Genomic DNA, 19,981 nt, shown 5'->3' on the forward strand with positions numbered 1-19,981 from the left:
CACTCCTTTCTCACCTCCATTGCCCCCTAATCTGTAACTGAATGGTACTGGCTACACCGCCCTAAATCCCTTGCATCCACGTGGTTGGCTGAATAATAGCCTTCCCTGGAACCTGTGCATGTTAATGCAATGGGGAATTTGCAAGTGTGACTAGGTTAAGGACCTTGAGATGGGGAGGTTATCCTGGGTTATTCAGGTGGGCCCTGGAGATCCATGACTGAGGGACACAGGAGACGTGGAGTGAGACAAAGGGGGTATGATGTTGGAAGCAGAGACTGGAGTGGTGCGTATTTAAGATGAAGGGAAGGTCCATGAGCCAAGGAATGCAGGCGGACTCTAGGTGCTGGGAATGGCAACCTGGGAATTGATTCTCCCCTGGAATCTCCAGGAAAAGCCAACCTTGACTGTAGCCCAGGGATGCTGATTTTGGACGCCTCGTCTCCAGACCTGTAAGAAACTTAAGTTGCATTCTGTGAATCCACTAAATTTGTGGCAATTTGTTAGAGAGGCAAAAGGAAACTAATACAGTCCAATTACTTTTCTCCATTCGTATCGCCCCACCTGGCCTCTATCTCCCATCACTGCAATCTCCTCACATGTATCTCCTGCTTCCAGCCGTGCATCCTCTATAGCACCACCAAAGTGCTCTTCCCCTTGCCCCTGCTTCATGCCCTTGGACTGCCCCTACCCCTCACCACTGAGGAAAAGTCCAGACCAGTCCTTGGCTCAGCTTTCAGGTTGGGCCCTTCCACCTCTCTCTCCTCATCTCCCTGCACTTTATATCTTCAGACTGCTGGATTTCTGAACTCAGTTTATGGTTTAATAATCCCTTGTTCTAATTCTTTCTGACAAGAATATCTTTCCCCAAATTTTTGTGCCGAACTCCTATTCATACAACAAAACCCAGCTCAGATATAAGTTCCTCAAGGAAGGCTTCCCTGGCTCTCTTTTACCCCACCAAAGAGTTAGTGAGAGCCCACCCTAACTTCATAGAATCTTTATTCTTTGACTACATTCCTATTGTTGCAGTTTTCTCACTAGATATCTCCCTACTAGGCTCTGAGCTCCTTGAGGACTGGAATAATTCCTTTTCTGCTTTTGAATCCCTGGGACCTAGGAGGTACCCCATACATATACATATTTGTTGAATTAAAACAAATAAAGGTTTCTCTCAGTTCCAACATTCTATGATTTTTTTCATTTGTTTTCTTTCATTAATTCTAGAGAGAGGAAAAAGGAGGGAGAAGGAGAGGGAGAGAAACATCAATGTGATAGAGAAATATTGATTGGTTGCCTTCCTGCTCCCCAACAGGGGACCAAACCCACAACCCAAGGCATGTGCCCTGATCAAGAATCAAACTGGTGACCTTTCAGCCTGTGGGATGACACCCAACCAACTGAGCCACACAAGCTAGGGCCCAACATTCTGTGATTTTATGCTACTGTTTCTTAGGGCTTTCTCCAAATCATCTGTTTCTTACGAAAGAGAAGAAAGACAATTATTTTTTCCCACTGCTAGTTCCTGTTAATTCACTCAAGATAAATAAAAATTAATAAGTACTCTTGTCATGTGGACTTAATAATCCAAAATTACATTTGTCTTGGCCCAGAGTGTTGATACATTTCATAATATTTGCAATTTACCAAGAATAATTTAGGATCCAGTGTCTCTCTCACTTAAGTGAACATACACACAGACACAAATGTTGGCCAGGAGTCCGCAGGATCTGGGAAAGAAAGACAGAACAAAACTATGGACTCTAAGGATCCTTAAAGAATGCCTCACCCAGACCGGGACATTGCTTGTTAATAAGAAGTTCCCCATCCTCCCAGCCAAAGCTATTCCAGGAAAACATGGTGAAGCCCATGGAAAATTGTAGTTGAAGGGACACAACTTTCTTTATAGCTCCATTCCTAGATATTAAACCTTGAGGCCCTATTCCTTTCCAAAGAAGTCTGGTCATTGACCTATAAAAGCCCCCTGCAAGAGTGGGAGGAAAGAGATAAAGGTCTTTTTCTTAGCACTCTACTCCCAGAATCCTCTGCCACTCGCCAAGATTTTCTGGGCTAAGAGGAAGTTCCTGGGCCTCCTTCTGGTTGATGTTCTCCAGAACCTCGTTGTTACCACCCCCACCCCAGGGAAAGTCGAAGAGGATGGTCAGCATGGCGTCCAGCAGTCCCACAGCGTCCATTATGGAGAGTGGAGGTCTGTGTAACATCTGAATGAAGGACTCTGCTTCTAAAAGAACTTCAGAACCACAGACTGGAAGCTGATTCCTTGAGCGTTTGGGTTTGATTCTAAAGCAAGAAGTGCTATTTCAGAAGAAGGAAAGTGCATGATGGTTCAGTCTGCAATTAGTAGCCCACACCTTCCATGCCCACTTGATGGCTAAAAAGATTCCAGACCATTCTTGAGAGCAGCAGGAGCAGGGAAGACGAAAGTTCTTTATGAGTAAGTTTGGCAGGGGTCACAGACCTGAGTTCTGTCCCTAGCTTTGCCTGGCAGCAGCTGTGCTGGGCTGTCTGTTGTCAACTCAGAATCCTTGCCACCCTCTTCCATGGTCAAATCTGAGAATTGGGGTTCCCAGGTTCCCCTTCTGCATAGGGTCCCAGCCTAGATTCCGCCAATGAGACATTCCATTGCTATTTGAAAGGAGAAGGAAAGGAAAGGCCATTCTTCTCCAGAGATGGTTAGAGGCAGACCCACAGGCAGATGCAGGGTTTGCAGCAGTGCGGGCCAGCTTCACCTGCTCACGGCTGCAGGCTGTGGGCATCAGATTCCTGGAGGTGGCACACAGCTTCCAGATGAGCTCTGGAGAACCATTCGCTGCTGAGCCTGCAGACTGACCTTCAGCAATGGCTTCCTGACCTTCGCTCCACCCACTTCGTGCATCTGCCTCGGCCTCTAATTCCCTGAATTAACATTCTTCGTATGGGAATGCCCAGAATGGGTTCAGTTTTCCTATTGAATGAGTGACACAGCAGCTCAGCAAATTACACAAGTCGCCTTACTTCTCAAAGGCAAAATGGGGTAATACCTGTCGTATGGAGCTGTTGTGAGAATTAAAGAACTCAGGGGGAGTGACAGCCCAACCCCTTCTCCCCTACTAGACCTCGAGTTTCTCTGCTTTTCTACATGCTCAACCCCGCCCACGCCAAATGGCTATTTTATTGGGCTGGCCAAAACGTTCATTTGGTTTTTTCCCATAAGATGGCTGTAGTAGCACTTGGTTGCCTTTAACTTCATTTGAACCAATTTTGTTAGACTGTATTGTGACAGCTGTCATATCAGTGGGCATTTAAAAAAATCATCAAAATTGATGAATTTTTGTGTGGCCATTTTAATAGGGAAGATGGAAGAAAAAAAGCAACATTTTGGACACACTATGCTTTATTATTTCAAGAAAGGTAAAAATGCAACCGAAACACACACACACAAAAACATTTGTGCAGTGTGTGGAGAAGGTGCTGTACCAATTGAATGTGTCAAAAGTGATTTGTGACGTTTCGTGCTGGAGATTTCTCACTGGACGATGCTCCACGGTCGGGTAGACCAGTTGGAGTTGATAGCAATCAAACCGAGACATTAATTGAGAACAATCAACGTTATACCATGCGGGAGATAGCTGACATTCTCAAAATATCCAAATCAATAAAGTTATTGGTGAAAATGAAAAATGTGTCTTTGCCCTGGACGGGTAGCTCAGTGGGCTAGAACACCATCCTGATATACCAAGGCTGTGGGTTTGATCCCCAGTCAGGGCACATACAAGAATCAACCAATTAATGCAATAAAAAAGTGGGTCCACAAATCAATATATAATTGATTTATATATTTTCTTTTTCTCCTTTCCTCTCTTTCAAAAAAAATCAATATGTAATTTTTTTTTTTAAGAAAGAAAAAGGTGTCTCTTATTTTACAGGAAAAACTAAACAGACATTTTGGCCAACCCAATATTTCATGGTTGGTTCTTTGTGAGGAATCTTATCAATGAGACTTACCTGCACATAGTTCAACAAACAGTTAATATTAGAATCAACAATAAAATAGAAGGGATTGAGCTACACAGTGCTAGAGAAGAAGAAATTAAACATTTGAGAGGGGAGCCCATCCATCATGTCCCTGGGGGGCGGGGAGCCAGAGCACAGAGGAGGAGGGGTGTGTGAAGCAGGAAGGGAGCCCGTTCCGGGGGGAGTGGGGGAAGGAGGCCGGGGGTGTGGGTATCATAGGGGTGCAGAGGCTACAGAACCCCTTGTTGCAGGCAGTTTCCACCCAATGGCTTCATTTTCCCTGAGAGGCAGGTGGCCGGGCATGGCACCTGTCCTTTATCACAACCAAGAACCCTGATAATGATTCCTTGTCTGCTTCCCACTTTAGGCTGTGAGAGCCCGGAGGTCAGGGGCCCTGTCCAAGTTGCTGAGAAGGGAGTAGGTGCACAAGGTGGGGTGCTGGGGCGGGGGTTGAGGAGAAAGCGGTGGAAGCTTGAAATGGCTGTGGAGGGGACTGGGAGACGGGGCTGATGACTCACGAGAGGACCCAGGTATCCCAGTGGACTCAAAGGAGTGGAGACCCCTTTCATCGCCATGTGGCGGTGATCCCAGGGCTATCAGGGACAACCTGGTGGCAGGAGTGCAGGAGAGCGACCTCTGTTTTATCACATAGGTGTAGCGGGAAGCAGGCAGAGACGAGGGACGAGGCCACGGCACCAGTGTGAAAGTGTGGCTCCTGCAGTCTGGGCTGACAAGAAGGCCACAAACTAAGCCAGGAGGAAGCTGATGGACAGGAAGAAAAGAGAAGGGTCAGAAGCCTAGGTGCCTTGAGGAGGGGACCCAGGTACAGCGAGTGAAGGGCCTGGAGGTGACGGGTTGTGGCAGCGCGTAGTCCACCATCAGTCTGCACTCCAGGGAGAAGCACAGTGGACGAGGACATGATTCGGATGGTCCTCGACTGGCTGGTTATCAGGCAGGCACGTCCAGCTTCTGGGTCCCATGTCTGTAGTTCCTGGGACCTGGGGATCTATATTTCACTGCTCCGCAAGTGGCACTGGTAATCAGCCAGCTTTGGGAGTCCCTAGCACGTGGGGTAGAACGGAGAGTATGGGCGTGGCGGTCATGACCGTCAGGTCTGAAAGGGTTAGGAGGCGCGTGAGGCGTGGATGACAGATGCGTCATTCACAAGGATGCCGACGACCCTCAGGGTGACGGCAGTCCTTTGGGAGGAGGAAGACTGCAGTTAGGTGTGAAGGCCTTAGATGAATAGAGGGGTGCATTTTCGGGGGGTGAAGGCAATGAGAGGGGTAGTGGAGGAATGAGCCTCCTGCTATAAGGCAGCAGCATGCGTGTGATAGGAAAATAGGCAAAGCCCATCCCACAGAGCCGCCGCCACCCCCTGCCATTCCCTCAGCTACCAGCCAGTTCCAAAAGCGCTCACCAGGTTTATACTCTGCTCCCAGCCTTTTGCGAGTTGCCAAAGGACTTGGAGGAAGGAAGAAATGTGTCTGCCACATCCGGAGTTCAACATCCTGTGGGGAAGGGAGAGCATCTGGCCCATGCCCAGCCCTGGACTGTTTTCAGCTCCAATAAGGATAAGAGTGTTGGCCAGAGGCCTTGCGGTGCTTTTAGCATGAGGCACTCTGTACCATTCTGTACAGTTTTAGGGCCCAGTGGCCCTGTGATTCCGAGTTGCACAGAGCTGAAGTCCCATATTCTGCCTCGGACCTTGCCCCTGACTGACGCTGCATCGTGGCACTTTTGGACAAGTAGGACTCAGTGCCTTCGTCATAGACAATGGCTGCAACAGGGAGGACCACTCAGCAGCCTGGGCGAAGGACAGGGACAGGTGGGAGACTGGCCAGGACAGAAGGAACTGGACGAGCACTGAGTGGTGACTGCGATGTGATGTGGCACTTTGGGGGCAACCTCAGAAGTACTTGAAAGGACTTTGCAAGGAGCCCTGAGCGAGCAGCTGGAGAGAAGAGGGTGCCTGTGTGCCGTGGTGGCCTCAGCTGCACACAGTCTGCTGGGGCCCTGGACTCCGGGCGCACACACGCACTGGACCCCTTCTCAGTGAGTTGTCTACATCACAATCACCTGCCTACTTACCTAAAATGCAGATTCTCGCACCCCACCCTGGACCAACTGTATCAGAAGTCTGGGCAGTAAGGCCAAAAAAATCGTCATTTTAAACAATTTCCTAAGGGGACTTCATACCATATCAACATTTCTGATGCACTGCCTTATCCTGACTTGCTGCTACCTCTGAGAAAAGTATGATCAGGACCGTTACACAGATAAGGAAAGGAAAGCACAGAGAGGTTAAGCCACTGGCCTGATGTCTAACAGCCACTAAGCTGCTGAGTGGGAACTCAAAGCCCAGTCTTGATCCTGCTGCCGACGTTCTATTGCTCTCCATCTCTCAAAGAGGGATGGAGAAGAGAGGTCAGCAGAGACTGTCTGGTGGGGGCAGAACTTAGGCTGGGCCGTGAACCTGGGCAGCATCAGGTAGGTGAAAGGTGAAGGACATCGGGGATGAACATTCCCTAGGTGTCTGTGACATCGTGCCCAGTGCTGTCACCAGGCCCACACGCTGTCTCAGTTAGTCCTCGTAATTGCCTGCCAGCTAAATGCTACTATTCCCACACCACAGGTGGGACAGCTCAAACTCAGAACAACTAAAGCACCTTTAAAGGACTGTGGCCAGTAAGTGGCAGACATGGATTAAAATTCAGTTACCCTGGCTTAAGGGTCAAATCATTTTCTACTCTGACTGTAAGTTTCCTTTTTTTTTTTTTTTTTTAACAGCACAAGCCTCTATTCAAACAAAAGCTGACACAGAATCTCAGAATGCAAGGGAGGGCAGAGTGACCTATGGCCGAAGCAGAGGTCATAGGTCATATACAGAGGACCCAGCTCCAGCCTTTGCATCCCCATTGCTTCCGCTGTGGCTTCGCGGACAGCCACAGCCCCTCACCATACCATTTGGCCACAGGAAGAGAACTATACTGGCAGGGAGTGGGGAGCAGGAGGCTGGGGGAGCAGGGGAGCCAGGATAAGGCCACAGCGCGGGGGTGGGGGGGGGGAGTGAAGAGGGGGCTCTGCTGGGGTGGGCTATGCCCCAAGGCTCTCTACCCAGGTGCTCCAGATACAGGTCCCATTTCCCTGCGTGGCTCCACAAATGATGGCGTTGAAAGAAGTGTTTCTTTCCTACTTTTGGCTTTTGAGTGGAGGGTCTGGTCCTGCTAAGCAGCCCCCATTCAAGTCTCTAAAGAAATCAGGCGGAGCTGCAAAGTGCTGAAACCCTTCTGCTCTCTGGGCGACATCTGTAGGCAACATGTGGCAGGCACCTTCGGGCACATGTGGCAGGTTCCCTGCATACCTTCTCCTAAGCCTGCCCAGGGGACAGAGGTGTGAGGAGGAAGGAAGGGGTGGGAGAGAGGCCAAATGGGGTGGTGCATAGAGAAATACGTATTGTTTGGGGAAAAACGTTCTGCAGCTGCTTAAGCAACTAAAGCTGCCCAGCTCTGCTCCAACTGCCCCTGTCCTTCCTTCCAGAAAATAAACACATTTCCTTACTGAAGTCTCAGAGCCTTTCCCCCTCCTGCTACTCCTGCAGCCAAAGCCGATGGGTACAGGGGCAGGACCCCCATTGTCATGGCTCTGCAGAGATGGGCCCTCCTGCTCCTGTCATAGGCAAAGGAATCAACATGAGGAAGGCATCTGTACTGAAAGCTCATTTGCTACCACGGCCTTATTTTAATTACCAATCCTTCCCTGCTGGGGGCTTCTTGAGAGCCCAGCCTCCCAAGGGAGGCTCTGACATCAGAACTAGGCCAGAGCTGTTCAGCGGGGCTCTCCACCACCTTCCTGCCCAGGCTGTAAACACACTCTCTCTCGCCCCTTCCTGAGAGAGGGCCAAAGGGGAGCCTAGCTGTGACCCTGCAGAGCTCTGGGTTTGCAGCTTGTCCCCAGGAAGGTCCTTGTGACTGGCGATGTGCCCTTCTGTCCTCCCTGCCACGTGCCTTCCCACAGGCCCGGCCACAGCTACTTGCAGGATTCAAGAGCTCGCAGACCAACCTCGGGTGACAAAGAAGAGGACGCAAAGCCAGGGACAGATTGTTATAAATAAGCGTGTGTGACTGAGAGGTCACCGGCCAGAGCAAAACATGCCAGGAATTCTACAAGAGACAAATGTAAATTATCAGAGTGTCTCGTAAGCTCTCTCTCTCTCTCTCTCTCTCAGGGTGGAGAACAGGAGTGGGTTCCAAGACAGGGCGAGGGTGAAGAGGTGGCCAGAGACACCCAGCCAGCCACTGAAAAGGCCCCTCCATTGGAGAGGCACTTTTACGCTGCATTTCTTTCTTGAAGAGCCTGGCTTTTCTCAGCACTCACAGAAGATGGGCCGGCCAAACTGGTGAGCAACAGGGTCAAGGAGGCTCTTCTCACTCCCGTGCCCTCCTGCTCCTTGGTCTGGCCCAGGGCAGAGTCAGTGGGTCTCAGCCAAGAGAGGTGGCCCCCCCGGAGACATTTAGCAATATCTGGAGACATTTCAGTTTGTCACGCCTGGAGAGAGGGTGCTACTGGCATCTAGTGGGTGGAGGCCAGGCATGCTGCTTCCAGGCACAGGACAGGCCCATCCCACCAACAAAGCATTATCCACCCCAGTTGTCAACAGCCGGTGAGGTGAGAAATCCTGGCCTAGCCCCTCTCCGGGCCCCTCCACCTCCAGACACCGCCTCCCTGCCCGTTCATTTCCAGGGCCCTGTCGGCAGGCAGCCGGAGCACACAAGTGCTCGTAGCTACGCAAATAGCAACTCCTTATTTGCCATGTTTGCTCAGCCAATATTGACTTTGCAGCCTAACACTGGTGCTATTGAGCCAGGGTTATTCTCAATATTGTTTGAGCAGCATTAGAACGGCCTGTGATAACCGGCAGCAAAGCAGGAAGCTGAGCCTCCCTGCTGAGCAAACCCTCACCCCAGGCACACCCCTCCGTGGGACGCTCCTGTAAAGACAGAGGAACCTGTGTGCTCACAGAGTCAAGCAGACCTACTGCCTGCTCCTCCAGTGAGCAAACACGCACAGGTTAGGGGGGAGCGTGCTCTCCGACTAAGTCAACACTCCAGGGAAGCCAGAGCCACTGAAAAAGGTTACATGGGGAAGCTGTCCTTTGTGGGGAAGGAGGCAGTGAAATGGTGGTGAGGGAGCCCCAGGCTGTAAGCCCAACCCTGTGGTTGGGATCTGCAGGGAAAGGCCCACAGGGACTAAGCAGTGAGACAGCAAACCTACCCATCAACCAAGCACCCACTAGGTGAGGGCCTACTAGGTGCCAACACCGCCAGTTAGGACTGGAAGCTTGGAGTGGAGCATCCTTGTGGATCAGCTCATGAGGCTGCTATGTTTTAATGATGAAGACCTAGAAAAACAGCTGCTCTCTTGGGGCTGGTTTTTGCTATAAGGGGGCAACCGGCCATTGGGTGCGAGTTCAGAACTGAGACAGCCTGCGCCTCAGAAAAGCACTCCCCTGCCCGCTGGGCTCCAGGCCCGTTCACAGGCGCCAACACAGACTATGCCACAGTGAAAGGCCTCAAAGTGTAGTCCAGGAGAGGGACTGCGGTGACTTCTAGTCATATCTGGGCGTGAGGATGGACGTCAGGTTCTTCCTGAGAGCCACCTTGGAGGAGCAGAGGGAATGGGGAGAGACACCAGTAGCCAGGCCTGCCCAAGCTGCATAGGTGGTATCAGAGGGAGGCATACCTCCTGCCTTCCAGAGAAGGAGCCCAGAGACACAGAGACACAACTGTAAACCAGGGTGGGATTAAGGCTCCTTAGTGATTCTAATGAGATTCAGGCACACAGCCATCTCAGAAGGCTGTGCATTACCTGCCCAGCCACAACCAGCACCTGCACAGGGAGCCTGGACAAGCCAGAGACTGTCCAGAGATGAGAGAGCTTCATGAAGTAATTGGAGTGGCTTTTCCTTGCCCACAGTAAAGCAAATCTAGGCTGAGCTGTGCATTTGGAGCAGAGCCCATGGTGTGTCTCTAGGTCAACCTTAAACAAGTTGCTAGAGAATCATCAAGGGGACGTTCTAAAAAATTAGCTCTGGACAGTCCTAGTGGCCTGGGAGCACCAAAATGGTCATTTGCTAAAATTGGCCATTAACATTTTCTACTAACTGCTCTCTCCAAAGACTTGGAAAATGAGAGGGGAACTCCTCAGAAATCAGCTATTATGTAGGCCCTTATGACGGCCGGGACTCAGAAGCTATTCATTTTTAAAAGTGCATGGTGGGCATTTTCTAGTCATTGTTGAATATTTTTATTCAACAGCCAAATCATTCAAGTTTTCCCTAATAGCAGACATGTTAGCCAATGTACCTGCCATTCTGCGTGCCCCTCTCTGAAGAACACCTTCCCATCCACAGGAATGGTCCCTGCAGCCATGTTTATACACCTGAATAAGCCCTGTTGGAACAGAGATGGACGCAGGACTGAGAGGAGGCACCCCATTGGCTGGCCATTGTCCAATCAGATTCCTTCTTCTGGGAATTTATATTTAGACTCTTCATATTGAGTCCATGATCTGAGAGATCACATCCTGATTGATGTGAATATTTTTGGACCTTGAGAGGGCCAGTCTGCAGAGAAAAAATGACACAGACCTACTGAAAGTGGCCGAGATTAAAGACCACAACGCCCCAGAGAGGGAGGGACCCAGAGCACAGGCAAGCAGCTGTCTGGGTCTCTGATAACTTTCTAGTAGTTCCACCTGGAGCCTCTCACAGGACTGGTTTCCATCCCTACCCTTGAGTTCAATGACATTCCTTATAGTCTCCCAGCAAATTTATTATAATTATGATTATTATTAAAAGCTACGTTTGTTATAATTCTGTTTCTTGCACCAAGCAATTAGTGACCAAGACACCTACTAAGAAATCGCCTGTTTTCTGGACTGCATTTGTTCAACACTGAGGATCTTACCCCTTCTTCCCCACCCCTAACCTGACTAACTTGACTCCTTCTTCTCCTGGTATTTTCATGTCTTCCATATTCGGGGCTTCCCTTTAGCGTTTCAGCAGTGTGGCCTGGTGATCAGCAGATGAGTAAGATGCATAACCAGACACTACCTCCCACTCAGTGGTTTCTTCGCTCAGGCTACTTCAGTGGAGGCCATTAGCCTACCAGTCAACAATTAGTCACTCAACAAACATCCATCACGCTATGCCCCAACCCCAGCAAAGCTATGCTGAAAGAAACAAAATATTTTTAAAACTTTGAAGGCCACAGGGAGCACATTTTCCCCCTTTCCTGTCACAACAGAGGAATAATTTTGATATGCTACCAGCCCCAATGTGGCTGGATGTCACCAGTTATACCCATTCCGAAAGAGAAGTGTCAACCCAGGCACAGCTTTTGCTTTGCTGATTGTGGAGGAGTATTTGCTAATTGTTGCTCATGGAGAGAAACCGATCAGCCCCTGTTACTCCCCAAGAAAAGTGGATATGTCGCTGGACCACCTGTGGTGCCAGGTCTTCCCCCAGAGGCCCAAAGCTGCCCTGACCCACCATGGGAGAAGCCCTGGGGGGCATCATCCCAAACTATTTGTATTGGGTGCCATTCTACTACGTGACAAGGAACCTCGAGGAAACATCGCCCATGCCCACAAGCTTTAGTACTGTTCTACTTCTCAATTATATGAGTACTATTATGATAAGGAGATTTTAACTACTAATATAGTAAGGTTAAACTTTCAAAAACCATGTAACAGATCACTCAGCCTTGCCCTTAATGAAATCAACTTTTTTTTTTTGCATATAACCTTCCACAGCTAGTATCCTACTGTGCTGTTTGATCTTATTCGCTGCTTGGCAATGTGTAAGCAGCGTTTCCCAGGCTCATGTCTCCCCACGTATAACCTCCAACCCCGCTCAAAGCTCTACTCAGTTATTACAACATGGAGTCCCCATTTCTCCACCTGTACCTCTCCAGCTCCTCTCTGGGGCCTCTGCAGCCTGCAGAGCTGCAGGATGGTGTCTCACTCGCTGCTGCTCACAGGGCCCAATAACCTGCCAGGGACACCCTTCCACCTGGCACGACAACCCCGGCTGCACAGCACCACCCCTGCCTGCATGCTCACTGCCTACTCTGCCAGGCACCATCCACCGCCTTCCTAGGTACCAGCATTTTCCCAGAGCGCTCTAGGCCTTTGCAGGGGCCATATCTCTGTTGTCCGTCCTTCAACACCCAGCCCCTAACATAAATATAACCCCTAGCAGATGTCCGAAAACACTGGTGAAAGAATGAGTGAATAAATGAACTATTTTCTGATGAACAAATGAGCTATCAGGGCCCCTGGCTTCCTCTCTCTGCACCTGCTTCCCCTCCACCCATAGCGCTCTCTGCCATCCTTGTCAACATATGTGTTTGGAGGGCTCATTCCCTCGATACCCATGCCAGGGATCTGCAACCTGAACACTCAAGAAGAGCCAGGCTGCAGGGATTGGGGGCTGGCTCAGTTCACAGAGCCATGACAGAAAGGAGCCACCCAAGACTTTTCCCACACTTGCCAGTTGCCTCTCACTCATTCCTATCCAGCTCTCTTTCTCCTCATATTTGGGCATTTTCCTTCCCTCATGGCTTCAAATGGGAGTGAAGCACCTGCTGCCCCATATGCAGAGACAACCCGGAGAGAATCTCTGCCCTTGAGGAGCTCACGGTCCAGTGGGGCACAGAATGAAAACAAATACAATGATACCACCTCCTAGAGCAGAAGGCTGGAGACTCTCATTATAGAGCCTAAGTGGTTTTTCCTCACGTCCCTCGGGGGCCTGCACTGGGGTCTGATGTTGGGGTCCAGAGGTGTCCCTTCAGGCTAAGCATTGCTCTCTTCCTACATCTGCCTTCCAACGTGACGCCCCACCTCCACAGGCCCTCAGACTCAGTGGGGACCTAAAGCTCTTCTCCCTCAGGAGAGGTTAGGGTTGCAATAAAGTACAAGGTTGCTGGGGTAGGGGAAGAAGTGTTAAGGTGAGGAAGACATAGAAAGGAGACCCGGGGACTCCAGTGGCCCACTTCCACAGGCGCCATCGGCTCGGGGCCGAGGTAGGGAAACTGAGGGGGACAGAGAAACCAAGGCACCGGTTGACATATCCAGTTCAGTCTCTGTCTCCCTCGCTCACCTCGTGACATCATGCCCTGAAGGACGTGAGAGGCCTTATTCCCCAACCAGCAACAGAACTCCCTGTCTGTAAGGGAGCCCAGAGCCCTCTAATCTGACCTGCTCAGTTTACAGCTGGAGAAACCTAGCCCAGAGAAACGTGAAAGGACTGAGTCTCTCTTTCCCTTTAATTTTGCATCGATTCCTGTTTTGCAAATGACATTGGGACATATTTATCTCCCTTGATCAAATAACTCCATTTCTGAGAATCTCCTCTAAGGAAATAATCTTTAACATAGGAAAAGCTTCAGGCACAAAGGTGTTCATCGCTGCATCGTTCCAACTAAACGTGCCAGAAGCGGAGGCAGGCTAAGTGATTTCCCTTCATGGAAAACAGGTTGCTGTATGTCCACTAAAAATTATAGTGCAGTTAAGATGTTAATAAATGGGAAAACTCTGCTATCATTTTGGAGGGGGGGGAAAGACACACACTTTTATAAGAGCCTAACTATGTGAGAAAAGCAACTGCATAAAACCAAGACAGAAAAGAAAAACTTGGTTTTCTTGTGTGGCTTGTTTTGTTTCTGGTATATTTTTCAATAACTATTATAGGTAGTGGGAGTATAGGAGGTTCCCCTCAAAGAGACTTTAAGACTGGGGACAAAATTAAAATGATGGGGGACCAATTTACTGGGAAAAGAAAAGTAAGTCCCAGCAGCCTTGTCAGCTGAAGTTGTTGCTCAAAATTATTACGAAGGCCACTGTCAGAGTCACCCTTTCTCAGATGATCCTGTAGGACCCTGGTAGACACCAGGTACTCGTTGGGATCCATTTATTCTTTTATTATTTCATTCATTCATTCAAGTAATGTATACCCACTGTCACTAAGAGTGCCTGGCACAGGATACATGAGTAAACAAGGCAGGAGGGGTCCCTGCCCTAACTGAGCATTAAAAGGATCTACACATAACCAGCATAAACTGTGACAAGAGCTACAGAGAATGTTCTATCAATCCAGACTGAGTTTGGCTGCCAGGAATAGAAATCCAGCAACAGTGATACCAACAAAGGAGGGTTTTATCTCTTACAGAAAACAAGTCTGGAAGTGGACGTCCCATGGCTGGAGTGCATCAAAAGCATCCTTAATATCCTTAACATAAAGATCCAATACAGCTGCTAGAGCTCCAGCCATCACATTTGTGTTCCAGAAAAAATGAAGGAAAGGGTCAAAGAGCAAAGTGCAAAGTGAAAAAGTAGTCAGCTCTTTCTCAATGTCCCAGAAACACTAGCCAGTGACTTCCTAGCTGTCAGGAAGGCGGTGAGAAGTAATCTTTTAACTGTACGTGTTGCTTTCCCTATCAAAGTGGGATTTGTAAAAAGAAGAAGGTAATCACATATGGCAGGAAGAAACCAGCAGTCTCTGTCCCAGATGATACTGTGAGAGCAAAACACAGGGGGTTTCAACAAGGTCAAGGTGGGGATTCAAAGCCATACTATCTAAGCTGAGGCCTAAAGGACACATAGGAGTCAGATAAGCAAAGAGGTAGGGGAAGAACGCCAGGCAGAGGAAAGCAAAAGCTCAACCCAGGAGGACAGCTCTGCCGTGAATGCAGCAAGGCCGCAGGGAGGGCGCTGAAATGGGGTCAGGAGACCTGGCCAACGCCGGCGGGCTCTGTGCGAACATTACAGCTCCTTCCGAGCCTCTCCAGCTGTAAAGTGAGCTCAGATCTGATGAAATTTTTATTAGGGCCTCTGCAAGGTTATGCTGGGGCAGGGAGAGGGCACACCACTGTGTGCCATAGCCCTTCTCCCGGGGCTTTCAGACAAGACGGACAGCGGAAACTCATCCAGTCTGAAAGCTGTAAGGGGAGACCAGGATCAGGCGAAGGAACCAGGCCCCCCCGGAGGGTTCAGAGGAGTTCACATCTGTGCACTGTCAGCCTCACATCAACCCTGGACGTACCCGCAGGGCCAGTGCTTCTCCCTGCAGGGCTGGCTGCGGGTGCGAGCATCACTGGCGCCTCTACCTGGACATGATTCTTGATGAAGCCACAGCGTGGGGCTGGTCGGTGGGGGTGTGACTGGGAGAACCACCACTTATGGAGCACGCTCTGCATGCCAGTCACTGCATGGCTTTGCCTGTATCGCCTCTCATAGTCCTCCTAATTGCCCCCGCAGACTGATCTGTGTTACCCCCTTTCACAAATGAGAAAGCTGAGGTGCAGAGAGGTAATTTGTCCACGTGATGATTCGGACTGATTGTAAACACTGGCGAGATGATGCTGATGGGAGTCCTTTAAAAACCCCAAGACAAGCCTCCCCTGGGGGCTCAGTTTCCTCATCCATAAAATGAGGTCACTTGGCTTTGCTACCCAGAGCAGTCACGGCTCTTGGTCATCCAGTCTCTGCCTCCCCCCTGGCGCCTTGTCCCAATCTCCCGAAAGCCCTGCCAGGTGCTGTGCGTTAGCCCCAGGCTGCAGACAAGGACTTCACCCGAATCCCTCTCAGTCCTCCCCACCGCCGAGGCCTGCCTCACGAAGACCCAGAGAGTGCCATGACCTTGGCCCAGGTGGGCGCTGCCCCTGACATTACCTCTGCCCTCTCTGAGGGGCCGCATGGGTAGACGGGCGGTAGCTCGTGGTCAGCTTTGGGAAGACACCAAAGGAGGCCCGTCACATTATTACTATTCAGGTCAAAACACCTCCCTGTGTTTAAACAATTATAATCCATAATTTTAGTTGCCATCACAGTGGAACAAGCCCACTGTGGTTTCAAAATCACAGTGGCTGCTTTATTTAGCTAAAGCAACCACAGCCGGGGACCACTGGATTCTCCATCAAAGAAAATGTCTCAGCTTTGGCTTCCCAACCTTCTCTTAGCTGGTCTCCCTCCCATCCACCCTACCCCACCCACTGCCCCCCTGCCACCCTGCTGTCTTGAACTGGCCTCCCACACCCATCCCTGGACTCTTCTATAGCTTATCCTTCTTCTTCTTGCTTCTCCAATCCCTAGCCATCCTTTAAAGCACAGCTCGGGGTCACCTCTTCCAGGAAGGTCGCCCTGACTACTGCAGCACCATCAGCCTCTCCCACCTCTGCAACCCCCCAATCTCCTAGAGATTGGCTCACAAGTCTCTCAGTGTGCAGGATGGGAAGAGAAAAGGAAGGGAAAGTAGACTGTGGAACAGGAGGGAGAAAGATGGGCCACAACACAGGCCTTGGTACCACACACATTTCTCTGCTTTAGCCAGGATAAGTGGGAGGGAGAGGGTGATGGAGCCATGTGACCGAGTCCTTCCTGCTGGGTGTGGAGGGGGTCTCTTCAGGAGAACACTCTCCTCCTGAGGACTGGGGAGGAGAGGGCGGAGATGTGCCCTGTTCTCTCTCAGTGTTGCTGACCTAAGACAGCTTTCCTATAGAAGGCCCTCGACTGGTTCTGCAAAGCCAGGACTTCTCAGAGATCAGAGGCAAAGACAAGAGGACCCCAAGGTGCTGAGAAACATTTGGTAGGAACCTTGCCTAAGCTAGAGAAAATGTTAATTTTTTCTTAAGAAAGCACAACTCAGTGTATTTCCCCCCAATTGGCTTTTTTAACAGGAGTCACACGATGAAGTTGGGCATTCAGGGCTTGGAGGCCCTGTCGTTCCGTGTGAGAGATGGGTCCACAGTCAGCCTGGCCCAGGGAGGCTGGGGACATGCGACCCAACAGACAGGGACAAGAGAAACTGAGGTCTTTCCCCTTTGCCTGGGAAGCAACCCCTCCCACACAAGTCGCTTTCCAACTTTAACTCTTTAAGAGCCTCCCACGACTTCAGGCCCAGGCTCCAAGACAGAGACTCCTAAAATTACGTGGTGACTTCAGAAATCACGAAGTCCAACCTCTATCTCATCGTGAAACCCTAACACCCACCCTGGCGAGCAGCAGACAAGACTAGTATCCCATTCAACAGAGGGGGAAGCTGAGACTCTGAAGGGTTGGCAGCTCCTCAGAGGCTCCAGCCAGGGTGGACCGGGGTGGGCCGGGGCCGACTGGGGTGTAGCAGGAAGAGGAGGAGCACGAGCTCTCTCAGGCCTTGCGTCAGCACCCTCCCACCTTTGGGTGCTGAGTCCCACTTCCCATTCCCAGGGGCCCGCTCTCAGGTGTTTGCCCACCCACACCCCCACCCCCACAATACGACACCTAACAATAGTTTAAGGCATTAGTGTCCAACATTCCAAAGCAAAGACGCATGCCACCAATGTGTGATAGGAGGTCAGGGAGTCTCAGTTTACCTCCTGGTGTCTTGGCCTCCTCCTGAGAGATGCAGGTTAAGCCAGCTTCCTTTAGCTACAACATTCTCTGGTTCCGAAAAATATGTTCAGTGAGGGGTGGGGGAGGAGAATGCAACTAATTCCACACATTGTCCATTTATTTATTTATTTTTAATATTTTTATATCACATGGCATTGGGGCAGAGGGTAGGGGCCGGGGCAGAACCAGTTCACGGCCCTCCAAGAAATGGATGAAAGGGGTGGGGCACCAGTGAGAAACCAGAGGGTTCGGGCTTCTTCATCCCCAGCCTGTCCGAGGCCCTGGAGCTGGAGACCCGTGTGACCCCAGTCTGCCTGAACCCATACCTAGATGAGCAGGTAAAAGAAGGTACTGACAGGCGCTCAACCAGGTTCAAGCAACCCTTCTGCCTGAGGGCTCTCGGGACTCTGCCAGGACTAGGAGCTGGCTCACCCAGGCTGCCCGTCCGAGCAAGCCACAGCCCTGACAGCTGACAGTGCTGGCTGAGTCCCCCTGGTGTTGCCGACAGCTGGCCAGACCATCCTCCAGCCTTTATTTCCTCCAGCTGCAAGTCCTGTCCCCTCCGTGCAGCCCCCCAACCACCCCGCTCCCCAGAGCTGTTTCCCCCTTGGAGCCCCAGCAGACCTTATATTCTGTGTCACCCAGGCTGACTACTGTTCCGCCCCATGGAACATTTGCCAGCTGACAGACTCCAGCCCCCAGAGCAGAGGCAAAGACCTGAGCCTAGGATGGGCCGAAGAGGGAAAGCAAACCAGGCTCTGCTGGGGAGTGCCAGAATGTCAGACAGAGTCCAGCAGATGTTCGTCCTTCCCTTGCCCACTGCCCCAGCTTCGTTCATTCCCTCGGAAAGTGTTTACCCAGCACCCGCTACGTGCCAGGCACAGCGTTAAATGCCGCTGTGATGCAGCAGTGAACAAGACGCGGTCTCTGCCTTCATCACGTTCATAGGCCAGGCCATTAAACAAATAATTGCACAATGAATTAAATAACTACTGTTGTAACCGATGCCATGAAGAATAAGTAAGTTCAAGTTTAGGAGAGAACACTCTTCAGGGGGAGCTCACCTGTTGGCAGGTCACAGGAATTTCACAGAAGAAGTGATAATTTAGGTAGGACCTAAAGAGGGCCTTTAGGGGGGAGATGGGAAAGTGGGGACAGCCTGTGCAAAGGTCCTGAGGCAGTGAGGAGCATGGAACACCCCGGAAATCGACAGTCAGTGTGGTGGGGGCTCAGAGCCATTCGGGGGAAGAGGGTGCAGTGATGACGCTGCCCCAGAACTTTCCAGGCCAGCAGAGAACCTAGCTTGGGCAGGGAGAAGCCCACGAAGAATTTCAGCGAAGAAAGAGCTCTCTGCTTTTAGCTTGGCCAGGGCAACGTTTTCCTTCTGAAGGACGTGCTCGCCCCTCCCGAATTCAAGCCACGTTAAGTTCCTACGTCTGCATGACTCCGTGAGCGATTGCGTGCACCGCCTGCCTCTCCCCACACTCACAGAAACCTCGTCAGGGGGGCCTTCTGGCCCCTCTGTACACGAAGACATTGAGACTCAGTGAAATTAGTTAACTTTCCCAGAGGTCACCTCCCCAGGGTTCTGTTCAAGATACAGCCGCCAGATGAAAAGGTAAAAAGAAGAAAAGGTCGCGTTCATTAGGTACATGTATGCACGTAGGTGCAGATATAAGCGAAGTCTGCTTAGGACGAAAATCTAACAATAAAACGTATCGCGCATTCCAAAGCATATGAGATTTGGAACTAGTCTACTTTTGTTCATTGCCTGCTGCTAGGTATAGGTACTCCCGTGAATACAAACACAGGTACAGATACAGGCGTAGTTACAGAGAGATAACAGAGCTAGAAAATCAAGAGTTGGAATAACTGATCTTTTCCCCACAACTCGAGATCTTAAATTGCTTATTTGGGGTAATTAGCAAGTCTTACAGTCCTATGTGCTGGCAACGAGATGATTCTAAACTCAATTTCAGGTTTTAAAATTTCATAAATAAATAAATAAAATGTTAGATCTCTTCACTTTGAAATGGTCCCTACATCAATGTCAGTTGCAACTTCAGTTAAAGCGCTAAATAATAATAAGGGCACAAATGCCATGTTACAACTCGGGTATGCAAATCCATTCCTTTAGGCATCCCATTGCAGGGTCCGGAACCCCTTCAGGGCAAGGGTCTGGGCCTCCCTTCCAGAGGGGACCCACTCTCATTGCTCATGTTCAAGGGCAGACACAGGGTAAACTTGCAAAGAGAGAGAACACAGAAATGCATTTGAAGAGACAGCCCCCCTGGCAAGCAGGCCAGAGGCCGATTCAGGGGTGGCTGGGGGTGAGCGAGCCTGGCCTTCCCGTACAAAATAGTGCGTGCTGGAGTTGGGCTCAGCATCCAAAATTTGACACTCATGCAACACCCTGCTGCCAGGGCTGCTGCTCAAAACCGCAGGGAAACTGAAATTTAAAGAACAAATCCTCAATCCTATGGCAAATTAGTCATTTAGCCAATTGATCATTTGGCGAACTGGCTTTTAAGCAAAT

At 50.4% G+C, this 19,981-nt stretch overlaps 1 long non-coding RNA gene across 1 annotated transcript in view; it reads right to left on the minus strand.

Annotated features, from left to right (window-relative positions):
• Positions 1–1,513: 1,513 nt before the first annotated feature.
• LOC123479427 (uncharacterized) overlaps positions 1,514–19,981 on the minus strand; it is a 32,652-nt gene continuing 14,184 nt past the window's right edge. The window contains exons 3-4 of the long non-coding RNA XR_006655038.2: positions 5,432–5,522; positions 1,514–1,727 (exon numbers count right to left, since the gene is read on the minus strand). This is a non-coding gene — a long non-coding RNA (uncharacterized lncRNA). The remainder of the gene's footprint in view (positions 1,728–5,431; positions 5,523–19,981) is intronic.

Source organism: Desmodus rotundus, chromosome 7 (assembly GCF_022682495.2).
Source record: "Desmodus rotundus isolate HL8 chromosome 7, HLdesRot8A.1, whole genome shotgun sequence".
NCBI lineage: Eukaryota > Metazoa > Chordata > Mammalia > Chiroptera > Phyllostomidae > Desmodus > Desmodus rotundus.